Source organism: Psammomys obesus, unplaced genomic scaffold (genome assembly GCF_907164565.1).
Source record: "Psammomys obesus unplaced genomic scaffold, mPsaObe1.curated_primary_1811, whole genome shotgun sequence".
Classification (NCBI taxonomy): domain Eukaryota; kingdom Metazoa; phylum Chordata; class Mammalia; order Rodentia; family Muridae; genus Psammomys; species Psammomys obesus.
In genome coordinates this window covers 684,191-694,759 of record NW_026592368.1, presented here as the reverse complement: position 1 = coordinate 694,759, position 10,569 = coordinate 684,191, and the positions used below count along the sequence as shown (strand labels likewise).

At 40.5% G+C, this 10,569-nt stretch overlaps 1 pseudogene; it reads right to left on the bottom strand.

The window, feature by feature from the left end:
- Positions 1-2,079: 2,079 nt before the first annotated feature.
- LOC129681271 (single-stranded DNA-binding protein, mitochondrial-like) overlaps positions 2,080-10,569 on the bottom strand; it is a 31,552-nt pseudogene continuing 23,062 nt past the window's right edge.

Here is a 10,569-nt window from a genome sequence, read left to right as displayed (position 1 = left end):
CTAAGAGTTTGTCTATGTTTTTTATTTTCTCAAAGAACTAGCTCTTGGTTTCATTTATTCTTTGAATTATTCTCTTTGTTTTTAATTTTTTTATTTCAGCCTTGAATTTGGTTATTCCTAGTGGTATAGTCCTGTTGTGTGTGTCTGCTTCTTTTCTCCTAGGGCTTTCAGACATGCCATTAAGTCGGTTGTATGGAATGTCTCCAATAACTTATGAAGGCACTTAGTGCTATTAAATCTCCTCTTAGGATTGTTTTCATTTCATCCCATAAGTTTTGTTATGATGTGACTTCATTTTCATTCAATTGTAGGAAGTTCTTTCTTTATTTCTTCCCTGACCCAGATTTCATTGAGTAGGGAGTTGTTCGGTTTCCATGTGTGTGTGGGCTTTTTGTTATTTCTGTTATTGTTGAGGTCCATCTTTCATCCATCACAGTCTGATAGGATACAAGATATTATTTCAATCTTGCTGTATCTGTTGAGACCTGTTTTGGGAACTACTGTAAGGATAGTTTTCGAGAAGGGTCTGTAAGGTGCTGAAAATAAGGTATATTCTTTTCTGTTTGGGTGAAAATTTCCATAGATATCTGTTTAGTCCATTTGATTCATGACATCCATTAGTGTCATCTCTCAGTTTAGGCTCTGTTCCATTGATCTGTCCTTTGATGATATTGAGGTTTAATGTGTGGGAATTGATATGTTCTTTAAGTTTTATTAATGTTTCTTTTACAAATGTAGGTGCCCTAGTATTTGGGACATAGTTGCTTAGAATTGAGATGACATCTTGGTGGAATTTTCCTTTGATGAGTATGAAGTATCCATCCTCATCTCCTTCAATTAATTTTGGTTGAGAGTCTGTTTTGTTAGATATTAGAATTGTTACTCCTGCTTGCTTCTTGGGTCCATTTGCTTGAAAATATTATTCCTCCTGCAACAGCCCAGGAACTTTTCCAGGGATTAGCTGGGTGCTCTGAGGTTGGACCCAATTGTTTCCCTCACCATTGAGTTTCCTCTCACCTGGGAAACACAGTCAGTGCTGTTTTGGGGCCTGTAGTTCCAACTATCAGTCACTGTGCAGTCTCTGCTAACCAACAGGCCAAACAGTGTGCAATCAGCCCTGCCATCTGGAATCTGTTTTTAATTTTTACTTAATATGAGTATTTTCCCTGGTGTGAATGAATATGAAGTTCTTGTGTGCTTGCTCCTCACAGTAGTCAGAAGATGGCCTCAGATCTCATGAACTTAGAGCAATTAATAGTAGTGGGTCCCGTGTAAACACTGACAATTGAGCCCAAGAGCAGAAAGTTTCCAAGAGCAGCAAGAGCTCCTCACTCCTGAGCCATCTCTCCTGCCTTATGTTTCTTATATATGATCAGCATTTACATTGCTTATATTTTCATCTTTCTATTTTTACCTGTTTAAACATGTATTCCCTTTTAGTAAGATCTTATTAATGTCAAAGTTTAAGCTGGAGCACTGCAGGTTACTGGAAGATGAATATAGAACTGGAGTGAATGTATAATTCCTTGTAGGAGCTTCTGTAAAGACCTCTGATTTCTTTCTATCTTCTATGTTTTTTTTATTGACTTTTAGGGAAGGCTCTGTCTTATTATAGGTCTGGCTGTCCTGGAACTCTTTGCATAGATCATGCTGACATCCAACTCAATAAGATACACCTGCCTCTGAATCCTGGGTGATGGAATTAAAGGCATGAGTGAATATATCCAGCTTGTCCATTTTTTGCAGTTAGTTCATAAATTTCTCTGATGTGTACTCAGTACTTTTCATCTGTTTGTTTCTCTCTCTAAGTCTGTGTCTCTGTGTCTTTCTCTATTTTGCTCTCTTCTCTCTGTCTTTGTCCACATTAATTGGCACATCTATTCCAAGACTCTATCCTATTCAAAGAGTTCAGATATGACACAAACCTCATTATTCACTTTTCTTCTAAAAGAACTCAGTGATAACATTAGCACTTATTTTTTTAATATAAAACATTTAATCTTTATTTTTAAACTGTAGATTATACATGATTTGGAAAGGAGAGTGAACCAAACAACTATCAAAAAAGAGTCATCTGTTTTATGACTTTTCTTTTGTCTCTTCACTCAGAAATATGATGTTATCAGCTATAATTGTTGCTTGCCACCTCACATCATTTTTATCCATCTATTCACTGTAGTCCTCTTTCCCTTCCACAAATATACAAGCTTCCCTTTTCACATACTGATATGCCATATCCCTAAGGCTTGGTCAAAACACGATAATCAGTACCATGTTTCACTGATGTCACCCATTTGGTCAGTGTCCCCTGTTTGCCACATCTCATTTGTTGCAAGAGAAAATATCGTGACTGTGTTTTTGCCTTCTACCTGTCTCATGACAGAGTCCTGGCCAACTTGCCCAAATAAGCAAACACAATTCATAGATCATTCAAGAACCCAACTGTTGGCTACTTCAGCAGTCTTATAAACTGCTGAAACTCCTGTAAGAAAGGTCTTCAAGGCACAGCTTTTGTTTTTCTTACAATCTAATCTTTAGGCTTTTCCTTCTCCCCTCTTTGACCTGATGCACAGCACCCAACTGTCTAACATTAGCACTTATGTGTCAGAAAATAAATGGAAGAAGCACTAGAATTATATGAATATGTTGCCAATTTATATTGTTGCCACTGTTTCTGTTGTACACATGTGTGGTCTATTTTAGAATTCAGTGACCTACAATGATGTGCTTGTGGAATTCAGCCACAAGGCTTTGCTGGAACCTTCCCAGAAGCAACTCTACAAAGATGTGATGCTAGAGACTTACAACAATCTCACTGCTATAGGTAAGACTGTGAATTTTCTTTCATTTTTAAAATAAGGAGACAACTCTTATTTTGTCATTGATCCTCTTCTGTAATTCCAATTGAGAATGAGGAGGAATGAGGTGAATAAATTAGGCATGATTCTAAGAGTCACTGAAGATAGTGATTTAAGTTTTGCCTTAATAATAATATGTTATTTCCAATAATATATATTTTCTGGTACTATATTTTAGGCTACAACTGGGAAGACCATAATATTGAAGAACATTTTCAAAGTTCTACAAGTAATAGGAGGTAATTTTATGTGCACACTGATACAGATTTGCCTCTTAAGAAATTTTAATGTGTCCTGGAAGTTTTTTTTTTTATTTTTTGTTTGTTGGCTGCATTTCATTTTTGTTTTTGAAACAGTTTTTTTTTTCTGTGTAGCCATGGCTATCTTAGACTTACTTGGTGGACCAGCCTGACCTCAAAATCACACTTATCTGCCTGCTTCTGCCTCCATGAGTGCTTGGATTAAAGGCATGTACCAGCACACTTGGCTGTGTCCTAGAAGTTTTAAAGAAAAGTAACAGTGTAAAAACAGCACTGCTTTACGTGTACTGATGATCATTAAAATATCACAATTCCATGTACTTCAATGTCAGGTATCTGGTTTATGTTTGCAAGGCACTACCCTAAGAAAGAAGACACTATAATAATGCTGTAACAGATAATATCATTTGAATCATATGGACATTATATCTACTCAGTTGAACTTCAAATCTGTTTAGTCTCATTCTATCTACTCAGATATTTTAAGAAGTATACTAATTGAATAGGTGAACAGTACATTGCTAAAACCTTCTAATAAGCAAACATTTCATTGTACAAATAGTGTTACTCATATTCTTGAAGTAACATTGTAAAATTTAGTGAAAGGAGCAGCTTATGAGAGTCAAGAATATTGTTGTGGAGAAATCTTAATCAATATATCACATGTCTATGATGAACTAAATTCAAACTGTGTTAATTCAATATGGAAATCTCTTATTATTCTTTTAATTTAAATATGTATATCATATGTCACAATGGTTCCAAGCCATATGAGCATAGGGATATTGAAAGAAACAATGTACCTCTCTTTCTCCAACAACAACTAGAAGTTTTGTAGTAGTTTTCACTTTGAGTAGATTTTTCTGAATGTGATACAATATAACTGTTAATTGGTTTTGCAATTTCAGTGAGAATGCACCAGCAAACTCACACTGCAGAAAATACTTATGAATACTAGGAATTTGAAAATTTTTCTGCTTCTCATGGTTCACTTTGCAAATTAAGTATTATTCATACTGTACAAAAATTTGTGAATGTGACTGCTGTTGTAAACCTCTGAGTTCTTACAATATTCTTCATAAGTACAAAAGAACCCTTATAGAGGAGGGGCCAAGATGGCGGCACTGGGAGAACACCATGTCTGAGAAGCGGGACAACACACTCCATGCAGCAACCAGGAGACTGAACTCTGGGCCCTAAAACAACAGCGATCTATCGTGTTTCCCAGGTGAGGGGAGGCTCCCACGGCGTGGGAATCGGTCGGGTCCACTCTCGGCTGCCCAGCCAGAACCCGGAAGAGAACCCAGCTAACGCAGGCTTTGGGTCTCCGGGCTGGTGCCGCAAGCCTGCTTGTCCCGATCACTTTCCCAGGCTGATTAGTGGGCACAAGGGTGCCTGAGGCTAAGAGTCCCAGTCACAAAAAAAAAACGCCACGGGGAGGGAAAGTTGCCAGACTGGTCACGGGTCACCCAGTCTTTCCCTGGAAGGTCTCTCCGACCACGGGTACCTGCCGCCATCACAATTGAGCTCCTGCAGCGCACGGATTTCAGCTGCGCGCCCAGCTCAAAATCCCTACTCCCTCTTTGGAGGAGGCAGGAGGCATCCAGCAGAATCTGCCACAGACCACATTGTCTGTACCCCAACCTGAGATCGGGGCTGAGAAAACCCAATCCTTGGAAAGGAAGAAGTCAAAGTATCACTATTCAAAGAGGATTTACTAGTATACATAAGTGACCCAAGAAATTCCTCCAGAGAATTCTTACAGTTGATATACACCTCCCACAAAGTGGCTTGGAACACAATTGATTAAAAAGATAATTAGCTCTTCTGTATACAAATGAAAAATGGGCTGAGAATGAAATTTGGGAAACAACATCCTGAACAGTAGCCACCAACAATATAAAATATTTTGTTGTAACTCTAACCAAGCAAGTGAAAGACCTCTATGACTAGAATTTCAGGTCTTTAAAGGAAGAAACTGAGGAAGATATCAGAAGATGGAAAGATCTCCCAAACTCATGGAAAAGTAGGATTAACATAGTAAAACAGGATTCTTAACAAATGCAATCTACAGATTCAATCCCATTTTGTACCAACATTTCAACACAATTATTTACAGACCTTGAAAGAGAAAACATTAACTTCATATAGAAAAATAAAACACCTTTGATAGCAGACCAATTCTATACAATTGAAATAAAGACATATAAATAAACCCATACTCCTACTGGAACTTTATTTTTAACGAACAAGCCAAACCCATACAATGGAAAAAACACAGCATCTTCAACAAATGGTGCTGGTATAACTAAATATCATGCAGAAAAGTGCAAATAGACCCCTTTGTATTACCCTGGAGTCCAAGTAGATCAAAGACCTTAACATAAAACCATAGATTCTAAATTATTAGAAGACAAGGTGGAGAAAAGTCTGGAACTCGTTAACACAGGAGACAATAAAAAAACATCACAGGCTCTAAGATTAACAATTAATAAATGGGAGCTCAGGAAACTGAAAAGCATCTGTAAGTCAAAGGGTACAACCAATAGGACACAAAAGCAGCCAACAGATTGGGAAAACATCTTCACTAACCCTACATCAGAAAGAGAGCTAATATCTAAACTATACAAAGAACTTAATAAACTAAATACCAACAAATCAAAAAATCCAATTTAAAAGTGGGGTTCAGAGCTAAACTGTGATTTCATAACAGGAATCTTGAATGGTTGAGAGCCACTTAAAGAGATGATCAAAGTCCTTAGCCATCAGAGAAGTGGAAATCAAAATGACTCTAAGATTCCATCACACACCACTCAAATGGCTAAGATCAAAACCTCAAGTGACAACACATGCTGGTGAGGATGTGGAAAAAGGAGAACCAATAATAGAGGCAACCTAAGACCCAGTTTACACTAGAGAGTCGGCCAATGAAATTGTAAATATTCTTTTGCTGTGCATGTAGAGCCTAGACATGCCTATTATCTGAGAGGATCCACCCAGCAGCCAAAGAAGACAGATGCTGGAACTTGCAAGTAAGCATGGGATGGACTTCCAGGGGTCTTATGGAAATACTGGGGGAAAGATGGAAAAAACTGGAGGGGACAGGATGTCACATGACCAACAGAGACAAGTAACCCAGACCCAGGGAAGGCTTACAAAAAATGAGACATCAACTAATGAGCAAACATGGTCTGGACCTAGGCTTCTTGAACTCATATGTTTTATGGGTGCCTTGGTCCAGGTGGTTAAGTGGCAACTGGAGGGGAACATTTTCTAATATTAACTCTATTGCCTGCTTTTAGATCACTTTCCCCTGTCAGGGCTGCCTGGCCTGGCCTCAGTGGATGAGGATATGCTCAGTCCTGATGTGACTTGATGTGTTTTGGACGGATGAAAGAAGAAATGAGGACTCCCCTTTTCTGGCAGTAGAGAGAGAAGGTAAAGAGAAGGGTGATGGTGGACTAAGAGCAGAGGAAGGAGGGATCACCATGGGGATGTAAAGTGAAAATATAATTTTATTTAATTTAATACACTCAACAGGAGGGACAGCAGGATTGGGAGGGGCCAAGGGAGGGGGCTGCAACTGGGATACAAAGTGAATAAACTGTAATCAATTAAAAGAAAAAAAAATTGGGGGAGGGGCAAGATGGCGGCGCCGGGAGGACTCTCATTCTGAGGAGCAGCACAGCAGGATTGGCACAGTGACCAGCAATCAGAACTCGCGGCCATAAAACAAAAGTGGTTGTGTTTCTCAGGTGAGAGGATACCCCACGGTGGGGGATTCCATCAGCTTTAACTCACCCAGCTAAACCGCGGAAGAGATCCCCGTTCCACCAGGCACTTGGTCGCCAGCCCAGAGCTACCCACCAGCGCAATCTGGTCATGGTCCCAGACTGAACTGTGGGCCCACAACACCATAGACTGGATTTCCCAGTCGAGAGATAACCCCACGGAGCAGGAAACAATTGGGACCGACCCCAGGTTACCCAGACATCCCCTGGAAAAGACTCGGGTTCCTCGGGTTCCGCAGGTGCCCCAGGAGCCAGCCCGGACCCAGAGCCAGGACAAAGGCGCCTGCCTGTACAGAGCCCTGCCTGCGCACGTGATTCGCCTCCTCAGATAGAACTGTGGGCACCAGGGCACCAGGGCACCAGACTGCGTGTCTCTGGCAGGAGGAAACCCCCAGTGGAGGGGGTCAGCAGCTCTAACGCTTAGGACACCCAGCACCAAAACACTTCCTGGACTCACGCAGACTCTAGTGCAGGCAGGAGCGCTGTGCTCTGCCGCCATTGTTGCGTTCCCCTGGGGCACTGGGACACACAGCTGCATTCTCAAACCTACAAAAGCCAGAGAGCCATTACAGCAGCCCTCAGATACTGTGCCAGGGATCGGCCAGTTGTCCCTGGCTGGACTGCCAAAACTGTAGGAATCCCTTATCCTTCAGGGGGGCTGCACCCACAGCGTCTGGACCAGAACGGTGCCTACAGCCGCCATCCCAGACAGAGACACACAGCTTCTGGTCCAGAGTGAGGCACCCAGCCTCCAGACCAGAGCAGTGCCCACAGGCGCCAACTCAACCTAGGTGCACATTCTCCAGGTCCAGAGCAGAACAATCAGCCTTTGGCCCAGAGACTTGCTGAGTGCACCTCCCACTTTCTCAGACAGAACTGTGCGCCCCAGGATAACAGACTGAGTTTCCCTGTTGGGAGAAAACCCCACAGCTAGGGAATCAGCAGTCTCTTCAAGAGGACTGTACATGGAAATTTAGTGAGCAGCAGCACACTAAATTTATAACAAGAAACCCAGCAGTGGGGCAGCTGTCTTGAGAAATTTTATGGGTAAGAGGAGATCCCCCCCTGCCTAACATAGACCACAGCTACTACTCAGGGCTATAAACCTGAGGTGAGCAGTGGCAACTCCGGAGAAACACTGGCCATACAGTGACCATAACCAAAAAGCAGAGAAGGACTCCTTCAGGAAAAATCATCTTCCGGCCAAGGGGATACTCCCTACCTCAGGACTCCAGGAAGCACAGAAACTAACAGCCAACACCTAAATCAGCCCAATGGGTAGAGGTCAGCGTAAAGGCTCAACCAACAAAAGACAGAGCAATATGGCATCTCCAGAACCCAGCCATCCAGCGGCGAACAGCCCTGAACAATGCAGCATAATAGAAAATCAAGACGATGACCTTACATCTATGTTGATGAGGAGAATAATAGAGGAAACAGATAAAATACGTAAAGAATTAGAGAAAGATAAAACCAAACAGATCATGGCTATCCGTAAAGAAATGGAGGAAGATAAAGACAAGCAGATTAGGGCCATCCGTGAAGAAATACGGGAAGATGCAGCCAAACAGCTTGTGGCCTTCAGAGAAGAAATAATTAAATCACTGAAAGAAATCAAAGAGACAGAGTTGAAGGAACTAAAAGAAAAAGAGGAAAATACAAGCAGACAAGTGAAGGAAGTAAACAAAACAACTCAAGACCTGAAGATAGAACTGGAAAAATTAAAGAAAACATAAATGGAGGAAATAATGGAGAGGAAAAATTTAGGGAAGAAAACAGGAACTACAGAGGTAAGCATAACCAACAGAATACAAGAAATGGAAGAAAGAATCTCAGGTGTAGAAGATACAATGGAAGAAATCGATGTATCTGTCAAAGAAAATGTTAAATCCAAAAAATTCCTGACACAGACCGTCCAAGAAATCCAAGACAATATGAAAAAACAAAACCTAAGAATAATAGGAATAGAGGAAAAAGAAGACTCCCTTCTCCAAGGCCCAGAAAATATTTTCAACAAAATCATTGAAGAAAATTTCCCCAAGTTAAAGGAGAAGCCAATAAGGATACATGAGGCCTACAGAACACCCAACAAATTTGACCAGAAAAGAAAATCCTCCCGCCACATAATAATCAAAACAGCAAGTATACAGAACAAAGAAAAAATACTAAAAGCTGCAAGGGAAAAAGGCCAAGTAACATATAACGGCAAACCCATTAGAATCACACCTGACTTTTCAACAGAAACTATGAAAGCCAGAAGGGCCTGGACAGATATCATGCAGACCCTAAGAGAACACAGATGTCAACCCAGGCTACTATACCCTGCAAAACTCTCAGTCCTCATAGACGGAGAAAACAAGATATTCAATGACAAAAACAAATTTCAACAATACCTACACACAAATCCAGCATTACAGAAGACACTGGAAGGAAAAATACAACCCAAGAAAATTAGCTTCTGTCAAGAAAACACAGGAAATAATTAACCTTACTACAGCAAAACAAAAAGCAACAAGCACACAACCTTATTACCACAGCCAACATCAAAATCAAAGGATCTAACAGCCACTGGTCATTAATCTCTCTCAACATCAATGGACTCAACTCTCCAGTAAAAAGACACAGATTAACAGAATGGATACGTAAACAAAACCCAGCAATCTGTTGCATACAAGAAACACACCTAAGACACAAAGATAGACATTACCTCAGGGTGAAAGGTTGGAAGATGACTTTCCAAGCAAATGGACCCAAGAAACAAGCAGGAGTAGCCATTCTAATATCTGATAAAATAGACTTTCAACCAAAATTAATAAAAAGAGATGAGGAAGGACACTTCATACTCATCAAGGGAAAATTCCACCAGGAAGACATCACAATCCTGAACATCTATGCCCCAAATACAAGAGCACCCACATTTGTAAAAGAAACATTGATAAAATTTAAACCACATATAGATCCCCACACATTAATAGTGGGAGACTTCAACACCCCACTCTCAACAAAGGACAGGTCAACAAAACAGAAATTAAACAAAGAAACAATATCTCTGACAGAGGTCATGAATCAAATGGACCTCACAGACATTTACAGAACTTTACACCCAAACACAAAAGAATTTACCTTCTTCTCAGCACCTCATGGAACCTTCTCCAAAATAGACCATATAGTTGGTCACAAAGCAAGCCTCAACAGATACAAAAAGACTGAAATAATCCCTTGTATCCTGTCTGATCACCATGGAATAAAGCTGGACTTCAACAACAACAGAAATAGCAAAAAGCCTACACACTCATGGAAACCGAACAACTTGTTACTAAATGACAGCTGGGTCAGGGAAGAAATAAAGAAAGAAATTAAAGCCTTTGTAGAACTCAATGAAAATGAAGACACAACATACCCTAACTTGTGGGACACAATGAAAGCAGTGCTAAGAGGAAAGTTCATAGCACTAAGTGCCTTCAAGAAGAAATTCGAGACAGCTCATTCAAACAACTTAATGGCCCACTTAAAAACCCTAGAAAAAGAAGAAGCAGACACACCAAAAAGGAGTAGATGGCTGGAAATAATCAAACTCAGGGCTGAAATCAATCAATTAGAAACAAATAAAACAATTCAAAGAATCAATGAAACCAAGAGCTGGTTCTTTGAGAAAATCAA